This window comes from Crocodylus porosus, unplaced genomic scaffold, assembly GCF_001723895.1.
Source record: "Crocodylus porosus isolate Cpor-Errol unplaced genomic scaffold, CroPor_comp1, whole genome shotgun sequence".
Classification (NCBI taxonomy): Eukaryota; Metazoa; Chordata; order Crocodylia; family Crocodylidae; genus Crocodylus; species Crocodylus porosus.
This window is the reverse complement of record NW_017728928.1, coordinates 4,720,340-4,742,210: the sequence shown is the minus strand read 5'-3', so window position 1 is coordinate 4,742,210 and position 21,871 is coordinate 4,720,340.

Below are 21,871 nucleotides of genomic sequence, written 5' to 3'. Positions count from 1 at the left end.
TAATAAGACTGCCAACTGAAGCAGATTTTTTTTGCTGTGCAAAGTCTCTGACACAATTCAGGGAAAGACTTATCTGTTTCTTGCTTTCAGAGGGGCCTATTTAGCAACCATGACTCACATAAGACTTTCAAGGAAGTCAAGATAATCAATGACAGCTTTGTCTGAGTAAGGACTGGGCCTACATTTTATTTTAAAAACAAAACCAACCTGTGGAGAAAGACAGAATCCTGGAGAAACATCGGCTATGGTACTTCTCTTAGGTAAGTCATAACTGGAATGGCAACAATTGCAAAGGCAAGCTAACGAGAAATAAATCACTCAGCAACTAAAACATTCCAAATTACAGTGAATGCATTTCAATTAAAGGATTTTGGAAATTATATTTTCTTTACATCATTTCTCATGTTAAACATATCAAAATTAAAACTGTGCGACTCACTATCAGAAATGAAGATACAGGTAAAGCTATGCAAAAATGAAGATACAGGTAAAGCTATGCAAAGCTGCCATTCACCCAACAGATTCAGCAATTAGAGGATTCTGCCCATGCAGCGTGGCATAAAAAGTTAAAAATGTTCACAAGGCAGCTCCCCTCTGCCATGAAAGCATGAAGCAAGGGGCATTTAGGTAACATCTTTCACAACTGTGTAGCCATCAAGCTTTCAGACATAAAACGTCCATCTCTAGGTCTTGAAAGAAGCAAGCAAAGACTGAAGCCAGAATCCAGGGCCGGCACGTGGCCATTAACACATGATTTTAAGACCCCAGCAGCCTCCCTTGGCTGATGCACAGTGAAGGAACTGGGGGTCCAAGGACCAAGATGGAGGAGGGCTGGGGCTATGTGCCACTGGGAGGACAGTGGGTGAGGGGGCCTTGTGCCACTGGCACAGCCCATGCAGTAAAGGAGATCCCAGGGGGTCCTCCTCTGCAGCATATACGTTGCATAACCTTTCTGAATTTTGCAGCAGCCCAGCTGAAACCTATTAAGATAGACCTGGAGGAGATGAGCTGGGCTGCAAAGTGCAGCTCCACTGATGTGTCAGCCCACTTGCAGCACGGCGCGCTGCTGGATTGGGCTTGGGGGCCAGCACAGGAGCCGTCTAGAGCAGGGGCGGACAATTACTTTGGGCAGAGGGCCACTTACTGAGTTTTGGCAAGCCATCAAAGGCCGCATGACAGGCAGCCCAGGGCAGATAAATATTTTCTAAATTTTTTAGGGGCCCTGTATGCTGGATAGAATAGCCTGGCAGGCCATATCTGGCCTGCAGGCTGCATTTTGCCCACCCCGGTCTAGGGGCAGGGAAAGGAGAGGAAAGGCAGCAGCAATGGCAGCGAGCCCCAGAGCAGGAGCCACAGGCACCACTGGAGTAGCTAGGGCCAGCAAAGTGTGCTAGATAGGAGAGAAGTGCATGTACTTCCTCACAAAGGGGGATCTTAAAGCATGTTTACTTTGCTCTCACAGCACACTAGCGTGCCATGGCAAACCTTCTGGGAATCACTGGCTTAAGTTATCCCAGGGATAGACCTGGCAGCCTGACTGCCCTATAACTGTTGAATGCTTAAAGTTCCTACTGGCCTTCTACAGAACAGCACTACCTGCTCCCTCGTGACAGGCAATATCCAGGTCACACAGTATACATTTTTTTTTCTAAACTAGATATTTCAATGAGATGGGCATGGCTATGGAAGGAAGATGCCCAGGGTTCTGCTCCAAATGCCATCTATCCATTTTACCCAATGGCTGTTAAATATAAAAATGCAGAAACACCACTGGAAGCAGGAACAATGACCAGAGCCTAGGGCCCAGGGCCCTTCCCTTCCCAGGCAGTGCCCAACTTACTGAGCCACAAACCAAGATACTCTCTGGCTTGACATTTTCTTCCTCCTTCAGTGCCCAGTGGACAAGTTTCAATAGATACCCCTACCTAGCCTACTGCTCAGTGGCTAGAGCACTTTGTGGGAGGTGGGAGGTTTAGGTCCAATGCCCCTCAGTTGGCCAAGGAGAGCTTAGAGCCTGGGTCTCCCACTCCCTGGGCAAGTGCTCCAACCACTAGGATTTCTATTAAAAGGTTGGGTGGCCCTTCTTTTTTCCCACCAATCCCCATGACTTTTTTTTTTTGGGTGGGGGGGTTGCACCTTTCTGTAAAAGTTTCGAAAAAGTCACACAGACAGTCAATTCAAAACTTAAACTGTGAAACAGCTGTTGTTAAAAGTAACAGCTAAGGCTGTAATGATTTTAAAAGATTAGAGATAAGAGCTATATTTAAATCATAAACCTGAAACCCAGCTTATATTCTTTTTATGTCTGATAATTTTGAAATTGTGTTGTGTCCCATGTTTATATGTCTTTCAAGAAGAACAGTGAACATAAAAATTAAAAAAGTAGAAAATAAGATAATGTAACTAAGACAATATTTAAATTAATAGGATTTCAAGTCGTTATTCTCCCATTCAGTTAGAAACATGCAAGAAACTCCATGAAAACTATGCAAATGCTGAAAACCCTGGTTTTGGATTTGCTGCCAATGTTTCATTGCAGTCTTGGTGATTGTTTCTAGATTTTTAATGAATTCAAACTCAATTTACTTAGTGGCATCTAGCTTTAGTAAATTTTAATCTTATACATTGCCAATGAAATTGCATTTTCCTCATTACTGCAGGATGATGAATTTTGTAGCTGAATCTCAAACTTCAATTCAGAGTAAACAACAGATATTCCATCAACTTTGATTAAATTACCCAAACAACCAGTGAAAATTACCATTTGTGTTGGTCTTCTCTGTTGCTATTCCAAAAGACAAATAAATCCTTTTTCAGACTGATTCAATTTCCTTTAATATATTTTTAAATAATATACTGTGATGGAAAACCAGCATGCTGGCTTTCTGAAATGGCAGTACTTTAGATGGTGATTAAAGAGGATTTTTTAAAGTTCTGAAGGTCTTGTCAGGTCACAGGAAAACTCTAGACTGCCCAATGTAAATAAATGAGCGATGCGGTTCACGAGCTGCTTCAGCCTCACCTCAGGGCATTATATTGCAAGAAATTTAGTATATTTTCTTGCAATCAACTGCTGAAACTTCCTTAGCCTGACGAAGGGTTGTTGAACCTGAAAGCTTACTTAAATACTGTTCTCCAACTATTTAGTTGGTCTAATAAAAGATATCAGATTCACCCAAAGAACCTTATTAGTATATCTTCTGGCATTTAAAACTAAGAACACTAACACATACTATATATTTCACGTACCTTTTGTCAGACAGTAGGTATTATAACTGGACTTAACTGATTTCCAACATGAGTAACTCAGACTGCCTAAAATTCATCCTGCATTTTCAAATGAAAGTATTAATCACTTGGATAAAGCAGCAGCATTAGTTTAGTGCTCACAACTAAGTCCCTAACACGAAGAGCTTGAGGTCTGGCACAAAGAGAGAGATGACTTTACAAATGAAGAAAATTAAGTTACCTGGAATGGTAGGGTTTTCATATTATTATTAGTTCTCCTCTTAGTAGCAAAAGAACTGAGTCTCTAAAAAAGATTTGACTACAAAGAGGGATAAGACAAATCAAGATGAGAACGCCAGGTAAGATGGAGTGGAAAAATTCATGAAGATTGGAATAGACTAACAGTATTCACTAACATTTATTAAGATGAAGCAGATTTAGTTTATGTCACTCTGTACTATTCTATGCTTGTATACCATGCTACACAGGTGTGTAAAATTTGTATGTGGCATGCGTTGGGATCTTCTGGTTGAAGGGCATTATGAAAATATTAGATCTCTAACCTATCTGTTGCGTAGTTTAAGAAGTCAAACCTGTCAACACAATACTCAAGTTCCTTCTCAAATACACTTGGTTTCTGTTGGCTAAACTAATACAGATTTTTACATATACTCCTCTTAACTAAAAATCTATCTGCTAACTCAATCTTCAGTATGAATGGTTTCTAATGTGACTGGTAGGTTTGCAATAAATGTCTTTTTTGTTAGAGTTGGAAAGTTGCTATAGTGTCAATGGTCCAGGAAATGTATGAGAGGCAAGGATTTTATTGTACCAACGGTATAGTTGGGAGATACTGCAAAATGAAACAGAAGCTGTTTTTGTTGAACAGAAAGTAATAAAATTATTAACACACTGGTGGGTCAATGTGTTCTTACTGGTATAAGGAACATATGTTTATGAGGAGTGAAAACTAACTCTTTAGGCTACAGATCAGGAAGATTAGTGTGGCAAAGTGGCTCTCTCATCTGGGGAAAGGTGGCTGATTGCTCAAAACTTCTGCCAGCTAGATAATGAAGTGTCTCTGGCAACATCTTCTAAAGAGGATATTTCCAGCCAGAGATGAAATGCCATCTGTAGAAAGTAAAAAATGGCTTAGAGAACAGTGACTTTGAACAAAAAGGTGAGCTGCAGCTTGCAGTCCAATGTATGAGGAAATGAAAAGTTCATATACTTGTAGTAATAGCCTTGGTATACTGCCTTCAAAACAGATTATTCAGCAAAAACAGCATAAAAAAAGACATCAGTGCAAACTGACTTCTACAACATATCACTCACAGCTCCCAGTTGCTAAAATCACTTCATTTAATCAGGCTATTGTTGCTATTCTTAAGGGCAAAGATTACATTAATATAGAGCAGATAACATGTCCACATAAAAGTCTGTTGATGGCAGTGGGGGAAGGAAACACTGAAAAACCTATCACTGGTTTTACCTATTGGTTTCCTAGGAAACCAACTTTCTCATTCAAGGGCAGATGCCAAGAACACTCTTAAAAGGGCTAAAACATAAAACATACGGCAGCCTCAGAGGATCCAGAATGATTTCAGCACAATAGCCTTTACTATGAGAAGCATTAGGCTACTGGAGTTTATTATCTACAAAATGAAAATGTTTTTATAATTTTCACACAAGACATCCAATTTTTTTTCTTTATTTGAAAGCTAACTCCTTTTACATTTCAGAAGTAAGGATACAGCTCTAACGTATTTAGAACTGGGTTCTTTTTCATATGACAAAAACAATGTGCTAAAATTACATTTCACATTGGACATTGCTGAGCCAGGATTGAGATGGGTTGTCGAGGACATTGAGGTTTCCAGGGCAACAGAAGATAGGGTATTCTGTAATTATGTGCTTTGCGGTCCATGAGGGAGCGCAGTCCCAAGTGGCACTTGGTGTCAGGCCCATTTGATGCACGTTACGGTGGAAGTGGCCATAGCCAGTTCAGAGTCTACTGAGTCTGTCCAAATTGCAGCCAGGAGGTCACATAGAGGGGTTTGGGATGAATGTTTTAAGTCCACAGTTCTCAGAGGCCCATCATTCTTCCCATAGTTGTGCAGCCCAGTCGTCTGGGGAAGAACCTTTGGAAACAGAGCACAGGTGGTGCAGGTGGGCAATGGGGGGTTTCCTAGACTGGGGATGCTGCCCGACTGGAGGGTCTGAGCAGATGTGCTGATATAGGTGATGATTATGGTCTAGTGCAGCACAGTGAATGAGGCAGAGGCATTGCTTGCTGCTCATGGAGGATGTCAAGGGGAGCAATACTGCTGACTAATTAGAGCTGTGATGTAGGGGTTGAGCAAACGCAGCCAAGTACAGTGGGGTTAACTCCCTATCTGAGGCCAGCTAGTTGAATGAGCTGGTTGTTACGTGCCAGTTGAGTAAAGTGCATCTTGCAATTGAGGGTGCAGTTCAGGGTTACTCCAAGATACTTTGGGTGGCTTTTGAAATGGATGGAGTTTGTTCCACACTTGACATTCAATGTTATTTTGGCAGTTTGCTGGAGAGGTAGAAGGTGCTACTGACAGTCTTCGTGATGTTTAATTTGAGTGTCCAGTTCTGAAAGTAAGTGCTCATTTTAGTGAGGTCCTTTGTCAGACCTTGGTCCACGTTCTTGAAGTTTTCTCCTGTAATCATTAGGGCAATGTCATCCACATATATGTATTTTTTTTAGATGGTGTGGGGGGCAACTATGAGGTGGGGCTCAACAAGAGCCACTTCCACACAGCATCCCTGGTAATGTCTCTGACGGCCAAGAGCTCCCAATTTGACAAAAACACCAATGCCCACAAAGATAAAGATATGGAAATGAATAAAATTCTCAATCATCAGACCTTGTCAGAGCCAGGAGGCCCTTCCAGTTTAACGCTGAGAGCCCGACTTAAGCCAAATGCAAAATAATCCAGCAACTGGGCCAACAGTACTTCACTGTACGGATCCTAATCCAGGAAACCCACTCAACTGATTTAGGGCTGTTAATTAAATAGAATATTAACACTGGTTATATTTGTATCATTAGAGTACACACTATTATTTATATTGCAATTACCTAGAGATCCCAATCGAGGGTGTTCCAAAATCCTGTAAAATCAAAGTAATGGAGAGTCTCTTTCCTAAAGAATTCAACCAAAGTCCAGAGGTAAACAAACCGCGGGTATAACAAATAAGTTCAGAAGTGGACACACAGATTTGAAATTAGTGGAAGCTGTGATGTAGGATAAGTTCCATTAGTAAGACTACAAACAGGAAGTGATAATGAAGGATTAAGGCCTTGTGTGAGCAACATAGATTCCTAGATGTTAGGGTCAGAAGGGACCTCAATAGATCATCGAGTCCAACCCCCTGCATAGACAGGGAAGAGTGCTGGGTTCAGATGACCACAGCCAGATGCCCATCCAACCTCCTCCTGAAGACCCCCAGGGTAGGGGAGAGCACTACCTCCCTTGGGAGCCCATTCCAGACCTTGGCCACTAACTGTGAAGAAGTTCCTCCTAATGTCCAGTCTAAATCTGCTCTCTGCTAGCTTATGGCCATTATTTCTTGTGAGCCCCAGGGGCGCCTTAGAGAGTAGAGCCTCACCAATTCCCTTCTGTGTGCCCATGATGAATTTATATGCAGCCACAAGGTCACCTCTCAATCTTCTCTTGAGAAAACATGGAAAACTGGAAGGAGAAGGAACACCAACAGAAGGAGGAAATAAAAGAGTGATTAGAAAAACCCAGAGAATAACAGAGTAAAAGCCAAGAAGAAATGAAAATTAAAGGAGAGAATAATAAAGTTTATCAAAGACTGCTTAAGGTCAATGAAAATAAGTTTTTGAGATTTAACCATGAAAAAATCATTAGAGGCAAAGTTTCAGGAAAGCGGAGAAGAAAGACCCCAGATCGGAGAGGGCCTTAGATTGGAGAGGAACTAGAGCCAACAACTGTAGATCGCATTAGTTCAGAGGTGAAGGGAAGGAAGAAGGTGGAGAGATAGCTAGACAAACTGCACAGTGACTGACAGTCTAGCAACAGAGACGTTAGATGCATCTTAATTCATGGCAGAAGCTCAACCATAATATGAGCATCCACTCAGAAACTCCAGCCCATAGTTATATAGAAGACGACACAATCCAGAGCTGCCGATATTCATCTGCTGATGTTCAAGTTGACTGAGTGAAGGCTTCTACCTGCCTCTTCAATAATGAGCAATAAAACGATTCTGTTTGATAAAAATATCTTATTTACCTTCTGTGCTGGTGAGTGTGTGACTCAGCATTATAAATTAAATGAAAGGATAAAACAGCTGGTAATGAGTGATGACCATCCACATGACAAAACCCAGAAACAACACTTGCTCTTCAACTCCATGAGCAATGAAACAACAGTTGCATGTATACTTATATTTTATTTAATTTAAAATATGTACAGTAGTTCAGTTTTTAAAACACTAGCTTTTCTTATCAATATTCTTGATTCTTCCACTTGTTTAAATTTCAGAACTGGATCCCGAGATACCCTAAATATACTTTCAACATTTCTTTCAGAATAAGAAAATTTGGATGACGGCAGATAAGGTAATCGTGTGTCTTTACACAACCCTTTCTATTCCTGAAGCAATTACACTAGTGTCATATTTCATTTTCCCTAATTTCTTAGATTTTATGGATTTCAGTATCACTGCAAGCTTTGGATGTGCGTGTTTTGAAGCACAGAAGAGTGGCTACCACATGAAAGAATTAGTTTGGACAAAGTTCTAATAGAAGAGCACAGTTGACATAAATTTAGGATAGCAGCATAATTATGGAGATTATCCCAACACTTGTGTTCATAACGTTTTTACCACATCCCAGCATGTTTAAGTGCCACATATCTTATAGGAAAAGAAATTCCAAAATATTTCAGAATTATTTCAGACAATTTTAGATTGCTTACTATATTCCTGTGAAAACAGATGTCTAAACTTCCTTTGGGTTAAACTGCACATATTGCAGCACAAAAGGCTACTTAAAAGTGATAATGACCTCTAAAAATTACCTAACCAAACTTTTATATATATAAAAATATCATCGATCTCCAAAATTACATCGTCTTCTATAGCTAAGAAAGCAATGTGTCTCAGTGGGGAACAAGATATATTTCCTTTGCAACTATATCAAATTTACATTTGAGCACCACAGACATACCAAACTGTGACTGGCCAGGAGTCAATGTTGCTCATTTTACATAACAAATTAAATGATTTTTAGAAGGAACAGCATTCATTTGAGTGAAAGATGAAACATTTCTTTTCTAATGAGACTTACTTATTTAAGCCATAGTAGTTTGAAACTTCAAAGAAGTGAGGAATATCAGAATCTGTTCTAGAATATTTGGATGAATGGACACAGAGCAGGTCCATGAAAAACACAATGCATTATCTGATTACACTACCACACATGACATATCAATAAAAATTTCCCTTATATGCTGTGGTAATCTGAAATTTTTCTCCTCTGTACTTCTAAGATATCAAATATTGACTACCTACTTACAAAATACTGAAAATGGCAAGTATTAACATCATGTAAGCCTCACATTTCCTTGTTTGATAAAGACATTAACTGTGTAACCCAAAGTGGTTGGGAAGATTATTCCCAAAAGATTTCAGTTAAGATCTGAACATCCCACAGGATCCTAAATTAGGCAGTAACTAAAAAAATACAAACCACCAAAAATACATATTCAGCCTGCATTACAGTACATCAAAAAAAATTCACACTAAAGGCAGTTTATAAAAGAGTTTAAAAAACTGTCATGAAAGTTTTATCATCCAATATCCTGTAGTTCAAGTACTATCTAAAGTGACAGCCAGAAAATGAATGCAGTCTAATAACTAAATTACATACAACCTATATCAAGAAGACTTGACACTTTTCCATATATGCTGGTAACATAGTTTGTCTTTTAATTACTATATGGAATTGTTGAATGGCAGAAAGCAAAGTGACTAATTATGGCATTATTTTTGACTTGTTACTGCCATTGGGAAAGTGTGTTACTAATGGTATTAAAGTAAAAAATCTATTTTCATTTTAGGAATATCTGCAGGATTTGGTTTAAATCTAGTAGGGAATGGGGATTGTAACATAACTCTGTCATAGAAGTAAAATTCCTTAATTGCTTTACTTTTCATTCATTTTACAAATTACGTTTAGTATTTATGAAGATTTACTTCCCAGAATTATAACTTAAAATGGTTCATCATGTATCTCTATTTTTGTTAATGGGTAGTCAGTGTGCTTGTAAACTAAAATAAAGCTCCATGTTTTGGGGGTTTTGTTTTGTTTTGTTTTTTACAACTTGGCACATTCTCACGCCGAGCCCTGCACATGACCAGACCCTGGCTTGTCGGATGTCTACAGAGATCGGGCACTTTAGCAGGGCTTTTTGGTGCTTTTATCTAATAGCTGATTGAACTAGCTTTTGCTAAAAGTGCAAAAATGCCCCACTGAAGTGCCTGATTTTTATAGACGCTGCAGAACCAGGTCCAAGTAACACACTGCTTCTTCCAGTAAGGCACAGGATTTTTTTTGTTTTGTTTTTTTAACGTAACATATTACAGTATCATACATTGCTAGTATCAGTATCAGACAACAAGACTACCATTATGCAGCAGCTTCCTGTCTGCTTTACTAGGAATTCCCCACTAGCTGGGCTATTAAAATAGCTTCTTTTTTTTAAAAAACACCAGTTTTCAACTATAAAGTATACAAGCTGGTAGCAACCTACCTTTAAAAATGCAAAGTATTTTGGAATATTAATAATAAGGTTGATGTAAAGCAAATGACAGTGGTCAACTGTCTCTCAATTCATTAGTCAGCTGGGCGTCTGAATGGAGGTGATGAAATGTTAGTTTTGTGCATCCCCTTTAAGGCAGAAACAGCAGCAAATCTTGTTTTAGATAAGCAAAAGACTATTTCAAATCATCACTACTTCGAATTCTTCCACATGATAAGCAGCAAGCTCTTTTTGGCAATATCTTTTATTGGACTAACTTCAAAATGGGGAGAGATGTTAGGTAAGCATGAGAAATCCTTTACGAGTCCTTACAATAGTGATTATTTTTCATTTTAATTATTGTTAAAACGTCCTTGCACTAGAAAATAATTGAAGCTTCATTTCAACTAGTATATCCAAAGGAACAAAATGCATTCACACATATAAAAATTAATTTAAGGGCAGTATTCCTTTCTTGTATTGTCTAGATTGATTTTATTGAAACACGATTAATTTAAAACTTTATCAGCTAAATTGTTTCCCAGCATCTTCATTTTTACATGATGTAAAGTGCTGTACTTGAACAGTGTATTTTATTGATAGTAAACTTTGATCAACCCAAAGGTTTCCCATTAACCTTTCTTTCCTCACACTATTTCCCATATTCTCAATACCTTTCACATCGATTTGTTGAGACAAATTCATCGCACAAAGTAAACAACTACAGAACCATATAACTATGTCAAATTGCATTTTATGACAGGAAATTGCATATTGTGAATCGGTGTCTGAATAAAATGTACCACGTTATTTATAAAGTCAGATCAGTTTGTAACAAGGCACCGTTCCATGCCAAAATTATTTATTCAAATAACGTGTTATAACTTATAACATAAAACTATTAAAAATAGTCATTTTTTTTAGGCACTAAGAATCATCTAACTTGTTCTCTCATTTTTCACATCATGTTAGAAAAGTTGACAAGTTCAAGTATCTACTCTGGACTCTTTCAAAAAAAATGTGGATGTATTTCTTTCTGGAGTCACTTGATCCCAGCTGACTTCCTGCCTATGGCAGGGTGTCCGGACTCAATGATCTCATGAGGTCCCTTCCAGCCCCTGATGTTTATGAAATCTATGAAATCTGGGGTCAACCACTCAGTGGAGTGCAGAGTCAGACGAAGAGCTGAACCAAGAATAACAACAGGGTGGTTAAACTGGAAATTGGCAACAGGAATATTACACAACAGGAGAGTATCAGTGAAGCTGAAGGGCAAAATCTACAAGACACGTCTACATCCAGAGCTACTGTACGGAGCTGAGACACGGCCCGGAAAGAAAACTCAAGAAAGGAGACTGAAAACAACAAATGAGAATGCTCCGATGCATACGTGGAGGAATACTTGCATCGGAGGATCAGTGAAGGTACTGGAGGCATCTAAGAAAGTACAGAGAGAAGAGTGGTATGGCATATGCATATTCAAAGGAGTCCAGAAGAACATGTGGGAAAAAAAGTTACCAGAATAGCACTACCAGAGAGAAGGGGGAAGAGGAAGACCAGAGATGACATGGAGAGAGACAGATAGTGGAGGGGGACATGAGAGAGCAGGAGTTGGAAAAAGATGCACAAGACCAAAATCAGTGGAGAGCCAGGATCTGCAAGAGCAACCCCATTTAGATGAGAAAAGCGAGGGAAGAAGGTCTCTCATTTTTGCAGAAGAGGAAACACCTGCTTTAAGAGAAATGAAAGCTTATCAAAGGATTTTATTCCAGTTGTTTAAGCTTCCTTGCCCAGTTATTTTAATAATTGTTACTGCTCTCTATTCACTATAATATCAGTTGTGTGTGCTCTTTGTTTGTTCAGCTGAACAAACTATTTGTCTGATGGCCAAATGTTTATTAGCCCAGATATATGAAAGATCAAGTTAAAAGGAAGAACGTTCGTGTTATTAGAGTGAAGTAATCTCAAAATCCATTATTATGTTTCCTCTGCTTTTTTTTCCATTATCTACTATCAGCATTTTTCCAAAAAAGGAAGAACAATAAAATAAAAAGGCCAACCATCCCTTGAAACACATTTTTACCCAGAGGACAGCAAGAGGTCATGATTTAATTCACAGTACTCCCAAAACAAGAGACCTGGGTATCTCTTCTGTAAAGCAGAGTAAATCTGTTTGGAGGCAACCCTTCCCTATATTCTTTTTTGCCTTTCTGTTTATGCCAGCATCACTTCCAGGTTTTCTAAAAGACATTTCAAAAATGTGTACCAAATAACACTGATACTAAATTATCAGTTTGAATTGCACGCAGTTATTTATACAGCCAAGACAGGCCATTCAACTCTGGAAGTTAGAATTAAATCGAGCATGATCACAATTCCCTTAAACTTAAACTTTCCCTTTACTCAAGGCAGTACAGCTAATCTTTATTCATTGTAAACTTTCCCATTTATGTGAAATCGCAGTAGCTATGCAAAATATAAACCCAAATAGAAATACCACTGGTTATTATATGCTATGCTCCAGGAGAAAACACCACTCCAATAATACTAATTATTTCAATGGCACCCTCTGTGTTTCATAGCGCTTTATAAACATTAACTAAGCCTCAAAACTGGCAGTATTACACACCTGCCTGAAGGATAACTGACAGGCTTGGGGCAAAATGTCCTGGCTTTGTGTGCAAGTGTGTAAAGATATGCACCACAAAAAAAGGAAGAGTTCATACTTCTTCTAGTTAGAGGAGTAACTTTTCTTGGAGCTGAAGGGCACAGGTCCTTGCTCCAGCTGTCCAAGAGCTTGTGTAGTTTACATAATAAATTTGGATTAATTACAAATGGGATTCGTTACAAATGGGAGTTTGGAGCAGCTGGGAATAAAGCCAGGTTTACTGACATAGACCACAAGCAATGTTGACAAATGTAATTCTGAGTTTGTTATAAGATGTTCTGTAAATATTCTTGAAGCCTCAGAGTTGTCGATAAATGATATTTCCAGAAATATGCTTTTCCTATAAACTTTATAGAATTACTGTGCACTAATCTTGTTGATATTATTGATTATATCAATCTACAGGGTCATGGCTGAAGTTTAGATGCCACTTGGACATTAAAGCAGGTGAATAACTTAGATCAGCTACACATTACAGAATTTAGCTCGTAGGAATTAGGTCCCTTAAATAAGTGAAACAACAGTCTTCATATTCACAGCTTTATGATTCACAGTACTTTTTAAATATACTATAAGGTAACATGGACTTGTAGATGTTCTAAGGAGTGGATGTTTCATAGATACGGTATGCAATCTTGCCACTAAAATACTGATGATTAAGATAGACACATACTGTTGTACTTGAGCACTACTATTGCTTGCATAAGGTTGCAGACCAAACTTGTGTCAACGCAGATCCCTTGACAAGCAGTTCAGTGCCTTATCAATTAGACTTAGATGTCCACCCTTCTCCCTTTGCAAGAAACAATCCAACACCATGCCAGATAAATTTAGCCTTACGAGAACTTTAAAAAAAATCAGATTTACATAACAATAGTTTACTCAGAAGTTTCATACAGGAAATTTTTAAGCAGAAGGCAAGAATAGTGGGTGGGTTATTGTTTTCTCAAAAAGGTGCATTAAGATAGTACCACAGAAAGCATAGTGACATGCTTTGAGCAGTATGACATTGGTGTGTCCAAGTCATGGTAATGAAACAGCATCCATACAGTATAAGCTTCAGCGTAGTTAGGCATAGTTATCTTTATCTACAGATAAAGAACATTTCAACTTTAGGAACATAGTCAGGGTTAATTCCCAAGTAGCAGACACTTCAGAATCTCAAAGACCGTCTAAGCTACAAAACTTGGAACATTAATAAATACAATAGCCCTTTCCATCAAATTATCAAAAGAGTGAAATGATATTGAAAATTGTAAGGAAGAAAAAAATTCAGAGGGAGGTAGATCATTGTCCAGTTATTGTAGAAGACACATAATATAGCAGTTAAAAGAACTACAGAAAAATCTGCATGCCCAAATACATCTGCTTGATTGTTGCTCAGGAAAAGTTATGTTGTACGATCAGGATGTACCAAAAAGGGACGGACACAGAAATGGATTTTAGAACTGATCCTGGGGAGAAGTCAACCCCACGGCATCTTCAAAAGACAGTGCTCCTAGTAAAGAGTACAGAGGGCAGGAAACATCCACAGGAGCATTTTAAGCTGTTTATGCCTTTCTTAAAAATTGGTCTTTTCATTCTAACATGGGGGTAGGGTGGCTAACCTGCAGCACATATGCCACATGGGCAGCCTCTGTGTGTGGCACAAGGTAGGTCAGGGAGGAGTCAGGCAGCACAGTGGCAGATTAGGCAAGAAGCACAGGGAAGGAAGCAGAAAGCAGAGTAGCAGAATGACATGGGAAGGGAATCATAGTATTACTCAGGAAAGGCACAGTAATAATTTGTGGCATGACTGCCAAAAAGATTGGCCCCCGGTGTTCTAAAACATAGTGGCTAATCACTGCTGCAACAAGGGGGGGAAAAATTCAAAGCCACTCTCCTGACCAGCTGGAGACAAAAGCAGCCTGTGAGGAGAGAAGGAGGGACAAGATCCAGGCAGAGGGAGAAAAAATTATCTGGGAGCACACCTCCCTAGCAGGTAAGTCCTACCCAGCTGGGGCCCCACTCAACTTACCCCCTAACCTTCACCCTTTTCCTCCCCCATGGACTGACCTGCTGGGCTAGGGCACATGCGTGCATGCACACGGGCACTCAGCCCCCCACCCCAGCCTCAGATTAACTCCAAGAAACTCTGAGATCTACCGGTGGATCGAGATCCACTGGTTGGTGACCACTGGCTTAGGTAATACAGTAATACATAAGGAGCCCATGCAGAAACCAAAGGCAGAAGGAGCAATCAATAGATCTAGTTCTTTGAACAGATGGACATATTCCATCAACACTAGATATGTTAGTGTATGAACTAAAGCAACTTGGCATGTGAACTAAGCTACCTGGAACATAAAGGCCAGTGAAAAATTGATGGCTACAGTTTGTTTAGTCTGTTTCAAATTAAATGACTTATTTTACCCTTTTGGCAACTTTACACCTCCTACTCTTATTAATTATGCTAGGGGTTATATTTAGTATTTTACAGGTATGGCACAACATTACTATCAGAAGTACAAGTAACAGTAGTATGAGTTATCCAAACTACAGCTTGTTACATTGCCAAGAAATTTGGATGCTATTTCTGGCTGTGAGCAAAGTAGTTTACTTCTAATATAATAAGACGATAAAATATTTTTGAACAGTACTCTCTGATCATTATAAATGGCCAATGCCATACATATTATACTCTTTTAGGTCTTACAAAATTCTAATCCCAAATAGCTCTTAGGAGTATTTTAGAAATAGGTGCAAGACAGCAGTTTATGAAAGCCTACGGAAAGGTAAAAGTTTTTATGTTATATTTGCAAATCATGTAGAAGTCATTAGGCTCTTTATAACTGATGTTAGAAGTGCACGAAAACCTAGAACTTCTTAGTATCCTTCTAAAACTAAGTAACATTTATTTTTATAGCAAAATTATCTGTAAATCTTGTTTGGTATTCAATACCTTTTATGAAACTTAACTGCCAGCCTCTGAAACTAATTGCAACTTTTCAGTTATACATTCAATATTTCTTTTTACAATATGAACTGTACAAGGAACTGAAGCAATACACTTGAAATTGTTACATGCATTATATACAGAAAAAGAACCCATGCTGGCCATAATACCATTTATTTAATCCAGAATATTACAGTAATTAAAGCCATGCAAGGTTTTCAAAGTTGACCACACTGACTGCATAAAATATATTTATACATCTGTGCTTATGTATAACAGTACAGTACATACATTTTTGTGTAAAGTGCTGCTGTGGATTTAATCATATTAATAAATAGCATTAAATAAAATTTTGTGTAGTTATGAAAAAGTGCTGAACACCTGTAACTTTTCTATAACCTTTAAGTGTTCTCTGAATGCCTTTGAAGATGAGGCTTGTTGCACATCGCCTAAATATGCACATAAAACGCGCATATGCATAAATATAGATAAATATATCAAATAAAGCTGACTTGCAACTTGCCTCATATCTTTAGGAACATTATATAAGGTTGGCTTGCCTGCCAACTCTTCCAAAATCTAGTATTATAGCTCTTTAAGACTCATATTGCTACAGACAAAGGATTTTTTGTCCAATTTATAAACAAGGAAGCATTTGACTTATTAAAAGGTAGCCACAGCCTCAAGAATACCAGGAAACATTTAACGTTTGGATACACTGATCTTTTACTTCATTGCTCTTTAATCCAAATTCCTGGATCTGATCCCACAACATAGACCAAGAAAAAAAAAGAGGTAATAAGTAAAAGGAAGTGGACTGTATTCTCCCCAAGTAAAAGAAGATAAGACACTGTCTTGACAACACAAAAAGAATTGGCTTTTAGGAACTAAAGGCAAATTACAACATCATACTAGTACTACCCACAGTACATGCATCTTACTCCACCTGCCATTACAAAGTCACAGAAATGTGAGCAACTACTTGTTTACCTTCACTTCATTTTTAAATTCTTTACTGTAAATTATTAATTTGCCTTCAATCGTTAGTGTTTACTCTGTACCTGTATTTAAATGTGAATCATTAGTACTTGTTTCTTTAACCTAACTCACACTTCCCCAATACTCCCTGGCTAAGTACAGACATTCAAAGCCTGAACTGATTCAATCTTTGCAGGTTAGTTTAACTCGTGTAGATTGAACTGGTTTGCAAGTAAATGGACATTCACTTTTGATTCTGGAAATGCAGTCACATGCCTGAAGTGGCTCAGGCTAGAAGCTGGGGGGTGCCAAAGCGACTCATCCCTTCCCTTTGGCAGCAGGCCCAAGGGTGGAGGAACCTGAGCTGATGGCTGGCATAGCCAGAGTTTGATTAGGGAGGGGTTTAAACCCCCACTCTGCCTGCAGGGACCCCAGCTCAGGTATGCCTGGAGGGGGAATGGAGAAGCAGCCCTTGCCAGATTTGTCCCCAAGGGAGGAGAGAGGGAGGGCATGGCCAGGGCAGCACCCCAGATGAAGTGGGGAAGGGAGAGAGATTAACCCCCCCTGTCTCCCCTCTCCCACCAGCACAGGGACCCCAGCTGGGGTCTGCCCAGCTTTCTACCCCACTGGTTCCTTGCATGGTGGGGGATGTGACCAGAGGCAGCCCAGGCAGTGCCTCAGGCAAAGGGGAAGCAGGGATGGGGATTAAGATCCTCTGTCTCCCTCACCAGCACGGGGACCCCAGCACAGCCCAGCACAGGGCTTCAAAGCATGCTGGGAGACTCTGGACTTAACTTGAAACAGGAAGGGGTCTAGGACAGAAGTTTCATAAACCAGGTTGACCAAAATTAGTTAAGTCTGCTACTACAGTCAACCAGGTATATCTTAAACCAGTTTCTGCCATTTTGGAACCAGTTTATGTGCACTGAACGTCTGTTCTATCACAGGTTTAAACCAGTTTCCAATCACTTAAACTGGTTTATGTGCAACTTCTATACCTAGCCCCTTTTGTTCACCTCAACTACTAAGTTACTCAAGTGTTCTTACCCTTCCTCATGAAACTTAAAATCACACCTCACTGCTTTAAATGAACTCCTGTTTATTAGAGTACTCTAAACCACAGCCTGATTATGCAGTTCTATTTTCAACATATGCAATAACACAATTGTTTTTACAAGTAACAATATCAAGGAGATAGTTTGAACCCTCAGGTTTTGCTTGTCACAACCCACTGAGCTAGATGCTGCAAGACTGGCTATGGTTATACAATTAATAAATTATCCAGTAGCATAATTGCGGCTGGGGGAGGGGGTGAAGGGGAAGAGGCTGGGGTAGTAGCCCAAGACACAGCCTTCAAAGGGGGCAAAATAGCCTTGGTGACTGCTAGATTCTGGATGACACTTGGTAATGTAACAATTCACCTGTTTCTTATATATATTTATGTTTTTATTACTTTTGCCAACAAGTTTCTGTTCATTCATATGGAAAAAACATAATGAACAATTTCTTTCTGTTGCTGTATATATGTGTTTTTAAGTATAAAAGTTCAAACTTTTAAACTGAAGGACATGAGATTTCAAAAATAGATTTAAATGATCCAAGTTAAATTATATTCTGATTATTATGTGCACCATACACCATACACAACTTCGGGATGCTGAGATTGAAGATACAACCAAATCACTAACACCAAGTGAAATGCTGGTCTTTTCAAACAGGCATATTACAACAGAATGTACTGTTCGCTATCTGGTCAGAAAGATTTTGTACCAAAAGGAAAGATTGTCTGGAATTTTGATGACAGAGCAGATTAAGATCAAAGAACATGAGGAAGAGAAGTGCAAATTTCAGAACAGACAAAAAAGAGTTTTAAACTTTGTTTAAATAAACAGTCCTAGTGATATGAAAACACAAGCTGAGTTCTAAAATATTTATTTTCTCCAAGATGAAATACATGCCATAACATCAAACCAAAGGCTCACTGATGAATTAGATGTAGATGTAGACGTAGATGCATCTCACAGGAACCTAAAGAATGACCAGAGAGTCTCACATCACTAAAGAGAATCTAGGTGACACTATACTGGCTAAAACGTACAAGTGGCTACAACACAGTAAATGAAGAGTTGAAACTGATGGAAATGAAAGTTAAAGTAGAGGAATCCTAACATTAAATCTGCACAAGACAAAGTTACCAACATGGAAGCTGACAGAGATGCATGTAGCAGAAGACTTACAGATAAGGAATAACAGAAATCGGCACACCAAGGAACAAAGGTTACTCTGCTATTTTACATTAACGTAATGATGCACTGTGGACACTGGGAAGTTAGAGCTCATCTTAGGCCAGTGATATTTAACTTTCCAGCCCCATAGGCCAAATGAGTCATTTGGGGTCAATCTGTAGGCTGAATCCAGTAGTGGGATCAGGAGAGCTAGCACAGCCCTGCATGCTAGACCCAAGTGCTTGCGCTGGCTGGACTGCCTTCGCCACATTCAGAGGCACAGTGACCCTGTGTACCAGCCCCACTACGTCAGCATGATTTGCACACTGGACCATGTCCACCCTGGGCTCCACACGGGTCCAGAAACATAGAAGCAGGGCAGTGAAAATTAATGCTGCCACCACTCCCCTGCCACCACATTTTCAGACCTGTGGGAAGATCCATGGGCCAGCTGATTTTGCTTTGTGGGCCACATCTGGCTGTCACAGGGTCACGCAGGTGCCCTGTTCCTAGGAAGGAATAATGGCTGCTGAAGCTCCCTGAGATAGCACAGGTGGTGGTTGCTGGAGCAACCAGGCAGGTCACATGGCCAGAAGGGGGGCAGGGCCGGGCCTTTATAAACAGCCCAGGCGGGAGCCTTAGTGAGCAGTTCCCTTTGGGCAGCTTGAGGGGCAGGAGCTCTGCAGCAGAGCAGAGCAGAGCAGAGCAGAGCAGAGCAGAGCAGATTGTTGTTGCAGCCTGACCACCCAAGCGGCTACAGCATGGTGAGGGTGGAGAGGACCCTGACTGGGAGGCCTTTGTGAGACAGCCAGGTGGGCTTAGATCTTATGTTATAGCCAGGAGGCTTATTGTTGTGTTTCAGCTGTTTGGCTTATGGTTCTGTTTAGTTACTCTTACACTGGAGGACCGGGAGAGGGTGTAGGGGATGGAGGAGGCCTCATTTAGGAGCGCCCTAGTAGAGTGGGGGTGCTCCCAGTGCCGGAGTGTGGTGCTACACTGCGAGGTGTACTACCCCAGCCCTGGGGAGGGGCACAGTGCCAGTGAGGGCACCGCAGTTGGGGGTATAAGACCCCAGCCCTGAGAAGGGCAAAGAGGATTTTGGGGGCCAGGCATGGCTAAGGCCACCTGAGCCCCACTGCAAGGAGCACCAGTGAGAAGCCCAAGGGGCTCGTGTTAGGTTCCAAGGGGAGAGCCACATGAGGAGAAGCCTAGGGTGGATGCTACTAGAGAGACGAGCCCGGAGAGGGTGAGTCCATGATTATAGAAAGCCCAGAGGGGGCAGAGAGAAGCTCCAGGAGCGGGCACGTACTTGAGGGAAGCCCCATGAGGGGGCGAGTACAGAGAGAAGCCCCGGTGGGGGCAGGTTTTAAGCAAGCCCCGGTGGGGGCAGGTTTTAAGCAAGCCCTGGTGGGGGCAGGTTTTAAGCAAAGCCCCAGGAGTGGGCATATACTATCGACAGAAACCCCAGTAGGGGTGTGGACCGAAAAGGATCCCAGTGTTGGGGACCCCGAAGGGCCAAAGGGGCCAGGTAAGGCTCCGGCTGCCTAAGCCTAATTGGATACAGATTGTTAACCAGAGCTCAGAGGGGCTAGGTAAGGCTTTGCCCGCCTGAGCCTAAATTGGATACAGATTGTTAACAGGAGCTAAGAGGGGCCAGGTAAGGCTCAGGCTGCCTGAGCCTAATTGATACAGATTGGGGGTACAAACCCAGAGGGGCTAGGTAAGGCTTAGGCCACTGAGCCCAGCTGGGAAGAGTACTGTCAGTAAGCCCGGTAGGGCTAATCAGTTGTAAGGGGCGCCGGTCGCATGACAAGCCCAGAGGCGCCAGGGAAGAGGCATTGGTTGCGTGCTAGGCCCAAGGGCGCTGGGCAAGGCGCAGGTAGCAATTGGACCTGATAACATCCGGAAGAGCTGCGAGGCTTGCGGCATGCTAAAGGGGAGGTAGGAGGCACGCATTGGCCATAAGGCTGGGGTGCACCGAGTCACCTCATATGGAACGGGGGATAGTTCAGCATAACACCGTGCATTAGGAGATAAAAGGCAACCTCCCATAGAACATTATATATACCAGCAAGACGTGGCGGGCGAGATAGAGGGTGCTGGATCACCTAATTGACACAGTAGGGGGTGCTAGTGGGATCATGGCCGCTCCTAGGCCCCACTCTGTGACACTGGCCTACAGGCCAAAAATTAGAGCACCACTTGCTTAGGCCCTCATCTTTAAATTACCATGTAAATTGATACTGCAATAGTCATAAGACTTTGCAAATGAAAGAAACTATCTAAAATAAGCTGGATACCCCACAACATACACCAGTTTGTACAAAAAATAACAGATGGATCATTAAAAAGTGGATGGAGCCAGCACACAAACAATACGGAAACTATCCTTTCTTTTTCAAAGGGACAGCAAGCCATTACCTGAGAGTCCCATGTTGGTTAGAGCAGAAATCAGAAGCCAGGACCCCCAGAAAATACATATACGTATGCTTTTATAAAGACCTGTTATCTTTGAACTTACTTCCTAATAGGCCTGTGGAAAGCAGGTAGTATTTGCTTTGGAGTTAGATGATTCGCAGGACAGTGATTTGATTCAGGGTTTCAAATCACTGTCCCAAACTGACTCAGTGGCCACCAAATCGGCCAAATCTCCGAATCAGCCCCATCCCCCGCCCGCTCTCACGGCTCTGTCAATGGCTGCCCCGCCTGGCCCCAGCTCCTGGCTCTTTAAAAAAATTTTAAAAAAGCCCACACTCACCAGCTGATGCCAGGTAGGGGGCAAGACCCACTGTCCCATGCCATATGGGGGATTCCACCACAAGCCCCCCCAACCTCCGCCCACTCTCCCAGCCCCCCAAACAGCTTCACCACCCGGCCCCAGGTCTTTAAAAAAAAGAAAGAAAAAAGCCCCAACATACTGGCTCCTGTCAGGAGGGGGAGGGGGCAATCCCCACTGCCCCTCACTGCAGGGGGGGCTCTGCCACAAGCCCCCAGAAGCCCTAAGGCCACTGCAGCAGCTGGTGAGTCAGGGCTGCTT